Below are 18,977 nucleotides of genomic sequence, written 5' to 3'. Positions count from 1 at the left end.
CAACTCCTGGAAGAAAGGTTTTCCCATGCTAGATAACTAAAGACTCTTAAGTGATTCACAACTAGTTTTTTGCTGCACCATGCCTCAAAAGGAGTCTAGCCATCTAAGGCTAGATGAGGAGATCTATTGAGTATGTGAGTAGCACTGCTAATGGCTTCAACTTCAAGTGTAGGATCGAGAGACTTGGCATTAATCATGCAACTTGCCATGTTCTTGAGAGTCCTAATCCTCATAGTTGCAACATCTATCTTTTGTGAACTGAATGCTGGTGAGTTTTGAAGATCAATCCCCTCAATTTTGCAAAAGTTCTTAAGTCTTCTGTCAACATATCTATTCTCATTGTCCACCCTAAGTACTTTGATGGATTTCCTTGACTTGTGTTCAACATGAGTCTTGAAGTCTTGAAGTTTATGAACCACTTCATTCTTATGATGAAAGAAGAAGACCCAAGTGAATCTCAAAAATTCATCAACAAATGTGAGTATGTAGCAGCCTTGGCTAGCTGAAGTCACTGCAAAGGGTCCTGCTAAGACCATGTGAACTAGCTGAAGAACAATTGGAGCTCAAGAAGACTTCCCTTTATCATACTTCTCCTTGAGATTCATATCCATTGAACAAGATGAACATTCTCCCTTAGAAAAGTTGATGTTGGGTAAACCTTCGACCATGCATTTTGAGAAAAATTGTTGAAGAGAGTGAAAGTCAAGGTGACCAAACTACTCATGCCATAAGTTGATTTGTAAAGTAGAGTGATTTAACAAGGCTTGGGAAGGACTCTTAGGCACAAAGTTGGAGAAGGAGTATAACCTCTTGTCATCATTGACTTTCCCAACTCCTACCAATGAATCATCTTTGAGACTTCGCACCATCACTGAATCTGGAAGGAACTCAACCTTATGACCATCTCCAAGGTGAGTGATTTGGTAAACTGATAGGAGATTGGAGCTTAGATTTGGAACATAGAGAATATCTTTGAATTCCCCATTTTCCATTTCAACATGTCCTTTTCCTTCAACTTCCATCTTAGTATCATCTCCCATGAAGATGTGTGGCACCTTTGATTGCTTCAATGAAGGGAAGTCTTCCCTTGAAGAACCCATGTGGTAAGAGGCACCTGAGTCAAGTATCCATTCTGAAGAAGAAGTTGTGTTTTCCATAAATGCTTGACCTTTACCTTTTGAAGAGGTAGGAGTAGAATCCTTGGAAGTACCTGGCACTTGAATCTTGTTCTTCTTGAGTAGATTTTCTAACTCATCGATTCTTTTTGTTTTGCATTGATGCTTGTCATGATTTGGCTTTTTGCAATATGCACAAAAGAGTTTGTCCTTTTCATTACTTCCTTTCTTGTTTGAAGAAGAATCGCCTTGTTGAGAGGAGTCATGTTGTGTCTCAGATTGTATTTTCTACTTCCGCTGCTTCTTCTTCTTGTTGCTTTTTCCCCCTTGACTAGGTTTGTGATCATCACTAGCCACTAAGGCTTTGGTCTTAGATGACTTGAGAAGTCCAAAATCCACCAAGTGAGATTGTTCAACAATCAACATGTCTACAAATCCATCAAAGGAAGGCTTCTAGTAACCAGATCCCATGGTTGACTTGTGAGTATTAAAACTTGAAACAAAGTTGGGATACTCAGAAGGTAGTTTCTTTAGGATGTGATGAATCAACCTATCATCCTTCATGGGATTTCCACAATCTTTAAGAAGTGCCCTATACTCATTGACTTTAATGATGTAATCTTGAATTGTGTCATAATTTTTAGGATCCAAGAGAAGTAGATCATCTTCAATCTAAAATCCCTTTTCTTCATCCACTTTACCATACAACTGTTCAAGTTTATCACAAGCTTCTTTAGATTCTGAATAATTTTTAATGTGAAAGAGAAGATTCCCATGTACACAACTCCTAATAGCACCTAAAGCTTGTCGGTCTTGAATTTTCCAATCAATGAGCTCTTTAAAATTAGTAGGTTTGATAATTGTACCATCTACATAAAGACTATATCCTTTTTCCATTAATCTACTCCATGCAATATCTTTACATGTAGAATAGTTGTTTGAAGTTAGAGGAGAACATTTAAAACCCATGATGCATAAATGAAAAGAGCACAATAGAGAGACAAGAAACACTATACACCCCCCCCCCCCCCCCCCCCCCCCCCACTTTTCACTCAATCAAAAGACCCCCCCAAAAAAAGATGCTTTGGCACTTTATAAGTAGTGCGTTTACAATGGGTCACTTGTCAAAATGAACAAAGTGGACTTTCTAATTTGGCTTTTACAACTACCTTATGAGGCTTAAATCTGTCACTTAAGCATTGTAGTTTAGTTTTACAACAATTCTTAAAAAGAATCAAAGCTTACAATGCCAAAGAAGGTCTAATTTTGAAAGTGATAAATTGGTCCACACAACCCTAGAATCTGACTTTAGATCAAGAAAGTAGACAAAAAAACACACTTTCAAAAAAATTGGAACTTGAGAAAGTGACCAGATGTGCCTATACAGAGCTTCTGAAGTTGCAAAACACAAGATTATGCAGGTAAAATCACCAAAAAATGCAAATTCTACAAAATTTGAGTACCAAAACCAAAAAACAACACCACCACTAAAAAATTTAAGAAATTCTACCTGATTTCAAAAAAAATTGCACCTGAATCAGAGTCTGAATGTCCAAGATACGAGCTCGCAAAGTTAGGTTGCCAAACTCAAAAGAAATCTAAAGAGGGGTCAGGAAGGAAAAATGTGATGCTAAATTTGATGGTCAAAAGGCCATCACTATAGTTATAAAATATCTAGGAATGATGGTCAAACAACCATCAAATTTAACCTAGCATTTTGTTGATGTTAGCAAAAAATCAGTGCCCTTGGATGACGTGGCAACTGAGTGTGTTGTCTGTACTATACGAAAATGATGCTTGTCAAATTTTGTACTATTGATGTGGTAGTACCACCAGCTGTCCACATGGCTTACGTGGCAATTCTGGGCACATGGCACAAATACTGATGTGTCCTTGATGAGGACGTGGCAGAGGGGTCCAACGTGAAGGAGAAATAGTCCACGTGGATTGGTTTATTTAGTTGCAGTGTCACCTATTGACAAGAGACCCCATGGCTTGCTAAAATGAATGAGTAGCTACCAAGTGTCACAAGGGCAAGAATTTCCAACTCTGTGGGTGGGAAAAGACTGAAAGCCATGCCAAAAATTGCAAAAAATTGTCAAAATTGTTGAAAAGTAACTCATGACGTTAGAAAGAACAGTCACTCACTTGTGACAAAAATCTTAACAGGAACATCAAAAATAGACTATGCTACCAGAGATATTCACTGTGATGGCAAGGATAAAACACTTGGCTAGAGTCTACGTAGGCAAATTTGAAGCCGAAAAAACCTGAATGATAGCTGGAAAGTGAACTGCGATCATGGATAAGGTCTTAAGCATCGTTAGAGTGCCATTCTCTGGGATCTGACTACAATGCGGGTGCTAGAAAAAGGTTTTTGATGAGAGACTTGGCCTTAATCATGCAACTTGCCATGGTCTTGAGAGTCCTAATCCTCATAGTTGCAACATCTGTCTTGTGCGGACTATGTGCTTTTGTTTGAGTTCTTAGTTCCTAGGTGAATTTTTCCCTTAGGTAAATTCTTACACTAAGAAATAACACTTCTAACCTCATGTATTTTCCAATATTATATATAACTTGTTTAATACTATTATCAAACTGATGTGAGAGGGATAGAGCTAGGATGTATTGCAATCATTAAAAAATGATCTTTTTAATATATTATGAAATAATACAATAAAAAGTACATGAAATTTTATAAATATATTATATATAGAGAACATAACTTACTTTGACAAAGCTATGCCAATCATTTTTTTTCAATCCTAGTCTAAAATCACCATTCTTTGATATAAAACTACTTGTATTTACAACAAATCCTGTGGGAAAATTTTTTTATGATTCTTTTAATGCATCACTTTATTGCTCCATTAAAATTCAAGGAAGGGCACTTGTATTTATGTGGTCTCCATTGCTATTTGATTCAATGAAAATTTTTAGTGCACGATTGGATTCATGAATGTCATTACAAATTTTGGTAATTTTTTTCTGTCATGCGTTCCATCTAATATTTTCCATATTGTCTCTATTACATTCTTTCCACTATGCATAGCATCAAACACATGCATGATTGGGATATCCTTGTAGTAAAGTAAACTACTAAATCGATTAGGATAACTTTTTATTCCTTTAGGAAGTTGGTCACTAATGCCTTGATGACCTTCATGAGCATCAATTACATCATTACTAAATAAAAGACAATATAAAATATAAATTTCAAACAAAAATTATCAAATAAACATTACCTCAATGATTTAGTCGATCGTATTCCAACATCCATAGATGAGGTGTCATTCTTCATGGCCTTGATGTTGTCTCTTCTTTCCCATTAAAAAGATATTTTTTAGTAATTTGATACTTATGATTATTGTGGATAAAGTGCCTAAACTGATTGAACACCTACTTTCCTAAACTTCTTGAATGATGAGATTTCATCTTCAAACCACAAACTAGACATGTGAACTTTCCCTTTATTTGAAGACCTAAAAGATTATGCACAATTGGATCATTTACAATTATCACGCACAACTTAAACATACCAAAAACATGTGAACTTAATAATATAACATACCACAAAAATGAGCTAGCCTAGGGGCATCATGTATTGTCCATAAAAACATTGCATGGAATTGAAGTTATCTTTGTCCTATTGATCTATAAATGTCATACATGGTAACCCCATTCTATAACTTCAGCAACTCATCAATAAGGGGCTCAATATACATGTTCCTATCTTTAACTTGGTACTTACCTAGTAATTGAATGAACAAAAGATATTACATAATTATTATGACCATTTTGATGCACTATTTATAAATGAATTTAGATAACTATTAAATGAAAAAATACATGGTACAAACATTGACAACATTTTGTACTCCATCTTTATGGACATTCAAAGAGGAATGTTATTGTTAACAAAAAATATAGACTACACTAAGTAAACAAATCTCATATCTCCAAATGGATTGACACCATTTGTTGCCAATGAAAGCTTGAGATTACAAGGTTCTTTTTAAAATCGTGGCCATATTTTTTCTGTCTTTAAATGTAGAACCACCACAAGCATTCACATTCACATAATGTTATCTTGACTTCTATTGCATACATGGTAGTTCATAAATTTTGCCAAGCTAGTGCACCTAAATAATCATTCAAGACATCTAATAATGGGAATGTACTCATTCAAGACATCTAATAATGGAAATGTATTGAAGAACCTTGTGAGGCACCTTTTTTGTTATTTGATTTGATCGATATTTACTAATATGAAAATTAGGGCATGCTTTTGCAAATTTATGTTGTTTATGATATACAATGTGATCATTGGGGCATGTATGTATTATCTAATACTTCATTCTAGTTTGATTGATAATGGTAGATAATTCTCAATATGAATGAGGTAGAATGTTTGATGGTGGTAACAAAAATCACCTATCAACCTAACAAAAAATATTAATTGTTAATCTAATGAATAGTAATGGTATGCTAACATTGAAGATGATAAAAATGACATACCTTAGAATATGTGACATTGCTACATTGGATAAACCATTCATAACCTTCAAGTTCACTAACAACACTATAGCAAAGAGAAGAGTTGTTTGGGAGACTTGGTATAGGGGCTCGTATGCTTTCTCAAGTATAGATATATCAAGACCATTTTCATCATCATTATCAAATGCACTAGTACCATCATTGTGATCATCTTAATCATCTATGTGATTACCATCTTCTTCAATTATGTCCTCTAGCACATTGTCATCTTCTTCCATGGGAGCATTATCTTCAACTTGGATATTCATACCTCCATGTTCCTCTAGTTGGAAATCTACATCCACCAATTGAAAAAAATTGTGAGGCCCTTCAACATGACCATGTTGCCTACAATGACTCTAGGTTTTTGTGACTATAATTATTTGATTCTTTAATCCCTTATACAATTTGCAAGGACGATTACATTAATGAAATTTTTCTTTGGAACTAAGACCACAATCTAGCATTTGTCTCGTTATTTTGTTTTGGGTTCATATTGCTAGGCGTGGGTTTTCTTCATAGAAAAATATATCACATTTTGAGAGAAAATTTTAGTTTAATTAATGTGTATAGCTAAATAAAATGTTTGACATGTTGTACTTAATGTTTATATATGCACAGATGGTTTTGAAATAAAAATTTGGTATAATTAATGTGTATATCTGCAAAATATTAGACATGTTGTAGTTAATGTTTATGTTTGCACATATGGTTTTGAAAGAAAAATTTATTCTAATTAATGTGTATATCTACAAAAATATTGGACATGTTGTACTTAATGTTTATATTTGTACATATGGTTTTGAAAGAAAAATTTAGTCACCTCGCTCAAATTCACCCATAATATAATAAATGAAAAGTTGTCTGCTTACAATGCTCTTTGTTAATATCCTCCTTTGTGTCACTTCATTCTTAATTCTTCTTGATGATGTAAATTCTTACATATTTTTTATTTCACTAGTTTATGATCTTTATCACTAAAAGACCTAATGAAGACTATTTTTTACCTACCAAATATTATAAAGTGTGTTCTTATTAAATTATAAAATGAATATGAACTATAATTTACTAATGTCCTTAGAGTGTGTAAAATATATTGTCAACTCATTGCATTCCCAAAAGTAGTATATATTAATAATATTGTAAACAAAAATTAATTTTTTATTAGCTTTCAATCTCATCCTTGTTTGGAGAGAAGTCACTAGGAGAGAATTAGTCTACAAGTAGGCCAAAGGCCACAAATTCAATATGTAGGTAGTCATCCTCTAGATGGAAGGATGGGTGATTGAAACAAGTGTAAAATACTTCTTTTAAACTAGTATAGGATACCTTAAGTCTTGGGTCAACATATTGAGACTCATGGTGCCTTGGAGGGAAGTAGGAACCAAGAAGTGGATTAGGAATCTTGAAGAATGAAGAGTAGAAGTTTGAGTTGATAGTGCATTAACACTTTAATCCACATTTGAACTTTGGATTGGAAAGAAGATTTGTTGTGTAACTTTTCATCATAAATTCCCAAGAAGGAAAATCACAAGAAAGTTGTTATCTTGAAACACACCCTCTCACAAAAGTATTTGATCACAAATTCCATGTGAAGTAACAAGACAAAATATCTTTAAACAAACTCAAAAATACATTTTTATGTTAGAGTGTGTTGAATTCAAGACTTCTTACAATCAATCAATTTGAACAAAGAAGACACTTTTATGTTTGAATTTTTTGAGCCTTGACTTGGTCAAATAAACATATGACATTTAAGGACTGTGTTTAGGTAGGTGGGTGAGGCGTGTATGTACTAGAGGACAAAAATATTAGTTTTATATAACCATGTTTCTTGATAAGTTTCTTAAGTATATTTTTTATTTCCTAGTACTTCCAATAGATTTTATGATTCAGTAAGATTTTATCAGATAGAGTGAAGAATGTGTGAAAATGGGCTTTCCTCATCTATAGTTGTATTAAAGATATTTTGTAATCTCTACTAAAAAATAATGAAACAAACATCCAAAGAATGTGTGAAAAAGGGATTTCTTCAATTATTATTGTATGTTAAGATATTTTGTAATCTCTATGCAAAAATAATGAAACAAACATCCTTTTTTGCCATGATAATTAGTGAGCTATCCCAATTTAGAACCTTATTCTAAGGAGTAAAAGAGAAAATTTAAATGAAATTGTAGGATATTGAGCTAGTGAAATTGCTTGTGAAGAAGTCTTCTCTAATCCAATAAGACTTTTTGTTTATCTAGGAGGGATATGGAAGACTCCCCACAGTTATTTGGTGGCCAAGGATGATAAACTCATTTGGGAAGAGTTAAAATGATTTATCATAACTAATTTAAGACTAAACTATTTTATTCTTCCTTATCTTTGAAAAACATCTCAATACTATATAACAAAGAGTTAAAATGATTTATCATAACTAATTTAATTTAATTTAATTTTCATTAAAAAAATTATATATATTGGAATAACAACATTCATACCACTAGATCATGAAAATTTATATCAAAATATGTGAAAAGGAATAGAAACAGATTGAAAGAATATATGAACATGTTACTTGGAAAGGGTATCCATATCTATTAAATAACTAATTTCATGTATTCTAAGTTCTTAATAATATAGAGCTATTATTTTGGATTATAGAGAGTTTAAAGATTTTCAAAATCAATGAAGATGAATTTGAAGCTATCATCAACATATTGGTTTATAATAGAATCTTTGAAGAGCAGATATGTTCATGAAAATCTCATATTAGAATAATTCCTTATCAAAATTTTAATGCTAGTAATCTTTGACTTTTTTGATTCACTTGATCATGTCATATAGATATGTTTCATCATTCAAGTTTTTTTCCTTTAATTCATGTCATATGATATGATATATCTATTATATGTGTTCACCTTTTCTTATAATCAACTATTGATGACACATGTTGGTAGTAGATGGTTATTTCAAACAACATTGAAGTTGTTAGTTTTGAATGGATTTTCTATGTTCAATATGAAGAAATGTGAGATGATTTGATGTATCCATAATAAGTCATGTTGGTAATCAATATTTTTAATGCAAATGATCTTTGATTTCTTGTTTTACTTGTTCATGTGAATTGGATATATCTCATCATTCAAGACTTTTTCTTCAATTCATATGAAATGTTGTAATATATCCATTGTATTTGGTCCCTTTCCCTTTAATGGTCTCTCTTTTCAAAAATGATGACACAAGTTAGTGGTCATTATTTTCAATCAATTTGTGATGCAAATAACCTTTGCTTTCTACTTTCTTTGTCTTACTTGTGAAATTGATGTGTTTTATCATTTTCTTCTATTGACACGACTTGACATTATGTCATATATCTATTGTATTTTCTCTCCATTTTCTTATTATCAACTCTTGTGAAAGAGTCAATTCATTAAAGAAAATCATTGATGGAGGCAAAGATAGTGGAAGGGGAAAACACACACTTTGTGTTGGTTCATGGAGGATGTCACGGAGCTTGGTGTTGGTACAAACTTCTCCCTCTCCTAAGAAAGCCAGGGCATGATGCCACTATAATAGATCTTGCCTCCTATGAAAATCACCCAATGGATGCCCATGAAATTCAAACGCGGTCTAACATAAATCAACCACTTATTGAGTTGTTCAACTCTCTTCCTCCCCACCAAAAATTATGATCTCTACACCACTTCTTTTTTTTTCCTCTCAATAAATGGTCTAATTTTATTTCCATATAGTTTTAATTTTTTGGGTGTAGTTAATAATTGTGGGTTAGAATATTGGAGGCATGAATTTGAGCTCAATAATGGAAAAATTCTCAGAGAAGATCAAAGTCACTATGTTTGTGACAACATTTATGCCTCTCAGTGAATTATTCAAGAAAATTAATGTTTTACAAGAAAATGAACCTCAATAACTATTAACTCAAAAGAAAGAACATGGTGTTGAAATAGTAAACAAAGTTCTTGACATGAGAGGTTTGCAAGTGAGGGTGTTGACCAATCTTGAAAACTTGAATGCTACAATTTAAGCTATCAATGATCAAACACCTATGCTAGAATTACAACACAATTTGAAGTTGATTTTAGATATGGTAGAGGCAAATTGTTTAGAAGTTGATAATCAAAATTTAAGGCACAAGAGAGAGTCTATGGAAATGTATCAGAAGGAGGAGTGGCTTTAGAAAGAGATTGCATGGCAGAAACAACAAGTAGACAACATAGAGGATATTATGGGAGCCATTGGATAGAATCAAGGAAAGTATTGTGGTATGTAATATGACTTTGGAATCACTTGCAAGTTTCTTTGAGAATTTATAGTCCAAATATTAGGAGGACTACAAGTTGTACAATTTTTCATGTATTGCATTTGCATTTTCTTTTCCATTTCTTATGAGAGTGTTTCAAGGTTGGGAAATAGTTCAACATCTTTTGTGTGGTTTAGAGGTAATGTCATTATGGCAGAGGCTTCTGTAAGGGAATGACCCTCATCATTATGGAATCTACCCAATCTAATGATAGGTATATAGGAATTTGTAATCAACCCAGCTATTTAGAAATTAGACCATTTAATTGGGTTATGACTTATTTCTTTCTAAAAATATCTTTTATGATATGTTTTTGTAAAGTTTCTTGCAAACTCTGCCCATTTTTCTTAGTCTACATTAATTTTGTTTAGGATCTCAAGGTAAGTCACTTACCATAGGTTGAGTGAGTTTTATTGTTTCATTATTTGGAATCTAGAATACATATGTAGCTGGCTCAATTTTTCTATTGTGCTAAGATATAATGAGCACCTTAAAAAAGATCTCTTTGTATATTAAAATTAAGTAAATTAAGTTTTAAATCATATTTCTAAAATGCCCTAATATTAATTAAAAATATTAAAGTAAATTGATGTCTCTAAAATCATGAATATGAAAAGTGTTAAGAGGCCATATGACAACCTACAATTAGGATTATATGATAGTTGATAGATAGACACAAAGAAACATGTAAATGGACTTCTACAAGTTGTGTAGAGAATCAATACAAAGGCACATACAAACTCAAGCATATGATTCATAGGAAGAAGTGTTTAAAATTACATATTCATTGTTTGTACTAGTATACTCAAGACCAAATAATTCAATGAGCACCATTTTTAAATTTTGTTTTGAAAGGTCAATTAAGAAATTGGTTAACAAGGTTATATTAAAATCTTGCCTCATAGTTTTCATCTTCTCAAATCTTTATTCTTTTCTACATGTTGATTGTTTAGTAATGAGGAGGAGGTTATGATGAATGTGGTGAATTGTGTGTTAAAAGAATTGGAGAAAAATTTGTTAGATATTGCCAAGCATCATGTTGGCTTGGATGAAGCTAAACAAGACTTCCATGATAGTATTCTAGCTCAATTTGCTGCTGCGCCTAAACAATTTGTGGGAATCTATGGAATGGGTAGTTTGGGGAAAACTACCCTTGCAAAACATCTCTATAACAAGAAATGTTCAATGTTTAATAAGTTGAGTTTTATTTTTTATGTTCATGAAGCTCTAAAGAAAAATTGATTGCATGAGAAACAAAAGGAGCTTTTGAAGGACCTGGACCTTGAAACCACATATTTTAAACATGTAGATAGAGGCAAAGAGATTATGAAAATCTTTTTGCGATCTATTTTTGTACTAATTGTTCTAGATGATGTAGATCACATAGGCCAATTAGAGTCTTTGTTGTCAGCAAGGGAGAACCTTGGCCATAGAAGTTTCATTATTGTGATCACACATGAGTTGAGTGTTCTTGGAGAAGGAGGTATCTACAATATCTATAAATTTTTTGTTAATCTAATATGATACATTAGTAATTTGAAGAGAATTCATATAAATTGACAATATAAAGTAAAGATATCACTGCTCTTATTCCTTTTGGCAGCTTGATAATGTTAATGATTGTGGAAAATATTATTCACCTTGCTTATACAAACTTAAGATGTAAGGGTAGTCTCTTATCTACCTTATGTAGCATTCTATTTCAATGGTGATTCTTTATTCATATTCTTTTCACATTTAGAGAGTTTCTACCCTTATTTAGACTCTGAGTGATTCTCTATCTCAATGGCTCTGTGTGGATATATGGATGGTGAAGTTTAAATCTAGATAATTACATCTATTCAAACAATAAAACATCTATTGAAACAATAACTAACCTCATCTCAAATAGCTCATGTGGTGCACATAGATAGATCCAAAACTTCTTTGCTGACAAAATAACAAACCCACTTTTTTTTTGTTATTTGAACTTGAGTTGGTTAAAATTTTGATCAAATTGGGAAAACCTACTTTGGTCAAACTTTTGACCAATTTGGGCATTAAAAAATAAATTATTCAACAATAATTTTAAGGGCTTGGTCGAAATAAAAGGTCAAAAATTGACCTATAATGTATTAGTGTTGATACAATAGATTGACCCACCAATATTCCTAAATGGCTTATTAGTAGTTTGATAAACAAACTACTTCATGATTGACAACACACACACCCACACATTAATCTAATCATGTATGATAAGGAAGAGGTCAATGGATGCATATCAATCAAAGACAAAATGTACCACAACATTCAACACATAAGAATAATAAGATTTTTAAATGAAAAATATTCAATATGGGAAAAACCACAGTGAAATGTATCTCACTATATGAACATTGGCTACATAATTTTAGGCTCTAGATGAAGAAATTTCATTGATCCTAACTTAAATTTTATGCTAAGGTGTGTAACCTTACGGAAAGATGCAATAGACTTGTAGACTAAACATTTCTTCTTCAAGATAAGATACAACATAAACTCATTACAAGGAAGTATGGTTAATTAAAATATAACACATTCTTTACAATGATAATTGTAGCGTATTGTTCCAAACATATGGAACTAATTCCACTAATAATCATCTAAAATTTATGGACCATCATACACCATAAAAAATAAAACCTTATTCAATTAGGATTCAACAATGAATATATATTTTATCTCATGTTGCACCCTTGTGATCTATGCCTCTATAGTGATATATTTTAATGAATGCTTTTCTTATTATTATATATATAGTTAAATTGTATAATTCATTTGATTTTTTAATGTTCCACCCTTACTGAAGAGATAGAAATATTCTATTATTTTATTATTTTTTATTATATAGAAGATACTACTAATTCTTGTATGCTTATATTTAATATAATTTTATAGCTTGAATATTTTCTTATGAACAAAGTCCATGCCTAACAATATGAACCTAGAAAAAAATAAGGTGACAATTTCTAGATTGTGGTCTTAGTTCAAAATAAGAGGTGATGGAAAATGTTATTGTCCTTGTAAAAAAATGCAAGGACTTAAAGAGTCAAACAATTCTAATCACAACATCTCAAAGACATTGTAGGCAACATGACTACATTAAAGGGGGAAAGGATTTTTTTCCTTTAGTGAATGTAGATTTCCAACTGGTGTAACATGGAGGTGTGAATATCAAAGAAGAAGGTAATTCTTCCATAGAAGAAGATGATCATGAGGCAGAGAACAGAATTGAAGATGTTGGTATTGGCACAACTAATAATGTGCCCGAGAATAGGAACTAAGAAGATGTTACTAACACAACTGATGAAGATGATAAAGATGATGATAATAGTGCATCTAATGATGATGATAAAGAGGACCTTGATATACCTATAATTGAAAAGGCATACAAGCCCCTGTACCAAGGCTCCAAAATAACACTTCTCTTTGTTTCATTGTTGTTGGTGAACTTCAAGGTTATGAATGGTAAATCAAATGTAGCAATCTCACATATGCTAAGGTATAGTATCATTTTTTTCATCTTCTATATTAGCATACCATTAATGTTCTTTATATTAAACAAAAAATTCCATAGGTTGTTAGGTGAGTGTTTTTTACCACCATCAAACATTCTACCTCACCCTTACCAAGAATAATTAGCCATTATCAAAGATAATGGAATGGAGTATCAAACAATACATGCATGTCCCAATGATCATATTATATATCATAAAAAACATAAATTTTCAAAACAATGACCTGATTATCACATTAGTAGATACTAATCAAATCAAATAACCAAATAGGTGTCTCACAAAGTTCTTTGGTACATTCTCATTATTCTATGTTTACAACGATTATTCAAGAACACTAGCTTGGCATAATTTATGGATTACCATGCATGCAATAGAAGTCAAGATGACATTATGAGAATGCCTATGGATGGTTCTTCATTTAAGGACATAGAAGATTGGTGGCCAATATTTAAAAAAGAACCTTGTAATCTCAAGCTTTCATTGGCAGTAGATGGTGTCAATCTATTTGGAGAGATGAGATTTTTTTACTCAGTCTAGCCTATTTTTGTTATTAATAATATCATTCCTCCATGGATCTCTGTAAAGAGGGAGCACATAAACTTGGAAATGATTGCACCAAGTATTTTTTTATTTAGTAGTCATCTAGATTAATTTATAAACACAATATCAAAATGCTCATAATAATTATGTTTTGTTTATGTTCATTCAATTAGGAAAGTACCAAGTGAAAGATATGAATGTATATATTAAGCCTGTGATTGATTAGTTGTTGGATTTATGGGGGGTCACTATGTATGACATCTCTAAACCAATAGGTCAAAGACAATTTCAATTTTGTGCAATGCTTTTATGGACAATACATGATGCGCCTGGGCTAGGACATTTTTGTGGTATGTAAAATTATACACAATCTTGTAGTTCTTTAGACAAATGGAAAATTTGAATCTCTAATTTTTGGTCCAAAGGTGAAATCTTGTCATTCAAAATATTTAGGAAAGTAGATGTTCAATGAGCATAGGCACTTTCTCCACAAAAATTATAAGTATCAAATTACTGAAAACATCTTTTCAATGGGAAAGAAGAGACAACATCAAAGCCACAAAGAATGACATCTCACATATGGAAGTTGGAATACAATAGAATGAATCATCAAGGTTATGTAATTCCATCTAATGTAAGTTTTTGTATGAAATTTAAATTTGGATATTGTCTTTTTTTTACTAATGATGTAATTGATGTTTGTGAAGGTGATAAAGGAATTGCTGAAAAACATCCAAAAGAACTTAAAAACTATCCTAGACAATTTAGTAGATTTATGTACTATGAGAACCTCCCAATTGTGCATTTGTTTGATGCTATGCATATTGGAAAGAACGTAACAGAGACACTATTGAAAATATTGGATGGAAGGCATGACAAAGAAAAATTGATCAAAATTTTTAATGACATTCATGAATCCAATTATGCATTTATGTTTTTCATTGAATTAAATAGCAATAGAAACCAAATTAATACGAGTGTCATTCCTTGGTTATTAACACAGCAAAAAACTGATGCCATATTTGAAGCCATAAAAAAATACTAAATTTCCCACAAGATTTGTTGCAAACATAAGCATTTTTGGCAAGTGTTGAAAATGAATGATTGGCATACCTTCATCAAGGTAAGTCATGCTCTTCTCTATTAACAATACATTTGTAAAACATCATTTACTTTTCATTATTTTATTTTATTGTATATTGAAAATATCATTTTATTATTATTGCAGTATGTTCTACCTCTATCTCTCTCACACAACTTTAACAACATGAGTGTCAAAAAGTTATATATGATCTTGGAAAATACATGAGGTTAGTGTTAGGATTAACCATAGAAAAAAATAATAATTATGTGCAAATATAAACAATATTAGAAAATAATAAATCAGACAGAAGAGAACACAAGACATCAAGATTTAATGTGTTTCGCCCAATCCATAGGCTACGTCCACCAAACAACAAGTCCAATATTATTCCAATCTAGTGATTACAACCTAATTGCAATCTGTAATCCCTTACAACTCAATACCACCACAAGAAGTAATTATTGCATCACACATTATGAAAATCTCTAACCCTAAGCCCATTTTATACAAGTATTTTTGCTACTTTAGGGTTAAAATTAGTTACAACATGTCGACCAGAAGATTCCAATAAAATAGTGCCCCCCCCCCCCCCCCCCCCCCCACACACACACACGCAAAAAAAAAATCTCAAGCTGTGTTGGCAATGGCTTGAGGCCCAACTTGACCCCGAAGATTTCCTAGGAATTATGGAGTATGTATAGTACTTCCTTGATTTGTCACCACAAACTAAAAATATCCCACTTGGGGACTGATCAAGCTCCACATTAGACTAAAATCTCCCACTTGGAGAGTAGTTCCATAGCTATTTTGCTACTCCATGAGGCTCCCACTGGATCAAATCACCCTAGACTCTTCTTTTCTTTTATTTTGTTTTGTCTAGAAGACCAACCAAAGCTAAAAAGGAGTTCAAATTCTCCCTTGTCACTACCTCTATAAACATATCTATTGAATTGTCATTTTTATCTATCTTGTCTAGCTTTAACTATTCATAATCCAAAATGGATTGAATGAAATGGTACTACAAATGTATGTGTTTTGTCTTTGAATGTAGAGAAGAATTATTTGCAAGATGAATGACACTCTGAATATTTGGAAATAAATAATTATCCTTTTGTGGGTGTCCCAATTCTTCGAAGAAGAAATGAAGTGATACATCTCCTTGGCTACCTCTATAGTAGCAACATACTCTGCCTCTATAGTGGATAAAGTCTTCACCTTCTATAACCTAGAAACCTAACTCACTGCTACCCTACCAATAGTAAATACATAACCTATAGTACTTCATCTAGTATCCATATCTCTAACCAAATCTAAGTCAATGTAGCCCTACAAAAAAATAATAGAGCCCCCAAAATATAAACACTTAATGGATGTTCCTCTCAAATATCTAAGAATCCATTTAACTGTATTCCAATGCTCAAACCCGAGATGACTCATACACCTTATAACAACTCCCACTACATGTGCAATATATGGCCTCATACATACCATAACATACATCAAGCTTCCTACAACTAAAGCATAATGTACCTTGGAAATCTTATCCTCATCTTCTTGTGTCTTTGGACACATCTCCTTAGTCAACTTCAAATGACCAAGTAAAGCACTAATACATTAGGGGTCAATTTGTGACACCAATTTGCGACGGCGGGCAAATGTTATGGCTTTTTTTTATATTATAGCTCAACAATGTCACAATTGCGATGTTTGGAAAAGTATGTGTTGCAATTGTGATTTAGTCGGGCTATAATTGAAAAAAAAACATTTTTTCATTTTTTTTTTCAAGTATACAATATATGCCATTTGAAATATTTTCGCCCATCATGTTTTCGTTGGTACAGAGCTGATGTGGGCAAGGGGATTGGAATGCTTTGAGAATTTGGATTTTGATAAGGATTGAGATATGAATTTTCTTTAGGGTGTTTGGTGATCTTGAAATTCAAGAATTTTGGATTTGGAGAGGGTGTCCACTCAGGTGAGGAGATCGGTTCATTTGTTAGATGTTATTTGATTGCTTCAATTTTTGTTGAGATTGATACAAATGCAATGACATCTTTTATCAGATTCAGTGAGTGAGATTTTTTATATCTTCATTTTGTTCTATTTCTTTTATGATTGTAGTGCCACAAACCCTCCAATACCAGCTATGAAACCAACATACATTTCTTCCTCTAGAATCTCAGACATACATTAACCACGTTTCAAGGGAAAGCCTAGGTTTTGTACTGTATAGAGTAGCTAGTTGAAGGAAGGGTGATTGGCAGGAAGAAGGGTCTCACTACCAATGTCTGGTATTTACATATCTCCATTTTTTTTAATGTTAATTTTTATGCATACAAGAATGTAGGGTTGTAGTTTTTTTTAATCAGTTATATGTTAGTTTGAGATATTGTTATTACTTTCCCCATAAGTTTTTCTATGTTAAGAACTATTCATTCTATATGTTAGCTATAAAAAGAATTCAATCATGTATATAAGAATGTTTTCTTCCCATTTTGTGCTTCATTCTCCTTAATGTGCGATGGTATTGTCCTTTTCTATTTACCCTTTCATGCATTTTATTTTATTTCTCATGTACTCCAATCCATGCTGATCCCTCTGTATTTCTTTTCAGGATACTCCTGCGATGGTTATACTTCATATCCACCAATGTATTGGTTGCTTCTCATTCATAACCCAATACTCACAATAATCTCCAATCAATGCAATTGTGGGTTTGTTCAAATTTGTGATAGGAAATATTGCAATATTCACAAGAAATTGTTCTTTCACTAAAGAGAAGGCACAGGAAATGAAAGTTACTTTGATACCATGATAATAATATGAATAAATTGATAATAACAAATTATTAATCTGAAGGCCAATACTTATATTTCTATTGCTGCCTGTTATATATATTTTCTAAGTCAGCCCTCATACTAATATATATACGGACAACCACTTAAAAGTCATACTTTATTAGTAACGACCATTCATACAAATGGTGATCATTCATAATGAAAATTAATTATAATTATTTTTATAACTTTATATATATGCATGTATGTATGTATGTATGTTTATTATTTCCACATATATATTAAATATACAAATATATATACAAACTCATATCCATTCCAAATAATAACCAATATAGTTCATATGGAATTCAAGATTAATTCTATATTGATCTATTAATGATCTGACTGAAGCTATAACACTGACATCAATATCATAGATTCATGAATTAAAATACAATTGGCCACAAAAAATACAGGCTTACAGAACATACAGGTATATACCTATGCTCCACGGTATAGTGGCCCACCTAGGGCAAGACATGAAAAATAGAAAACTATATTTTTTCAACCCAAAAAAGATATAATAAACTATACATTGAATGCCCTCAAAAGGCTATGAAGCATTGTGGGAGTTTAAGAAAATGGCATGTTTATTCAACAAACCTTGGTTCTAGTAGTGAATAGACCAATGGGTTTGGAATTTTATTATACTGTGCCAAACTATTCACAAAGATCTACCAAAAAAAATAAGCAAGGAATCAAAGCAAAATAATTAAGAATAATAAGAAAATATGAATTTTAATTCATATTAAGGTAGTTTCTCGAGTTGCAAGCTAGACTGTGACAAAATTGCAATGTAAATGCTATTGCTTTCTATTAAGGTTTGAGCAAAACGTCAACCAACACATACAACAGGCCTTGGATGACCTTATCTATCTCCATATGCCATGTTCCAACTATTGGAACTGACCCATAACCACCTTTAGAGATTTTGTAAAATCTTGCCCAAATGTTGAAGTTAAAATGACAACTTTACAACTTTTCAGCATCTTGACTCCTATCAACCTACCATCACCT

The sequence above is a fragment of the Cupressus sempervirens genome, chromosome 4 (assembly GCF_028749045.1).
Source record: "Cupressus sempervirens isolate cs-2001-9-10 chromosome 4, ASM2874904v1, whole genome shotgun sequence".
Classification (NCBI taxonomy): Eukaryota; Viridiplantae; Streptophyta; class Pinopsida; order Cupressales; family Cupressaceae; genus Cupressus; species Cupressus sempervirens.
This window is presented reverse-complemented; position numbering follows the sequence as displayed.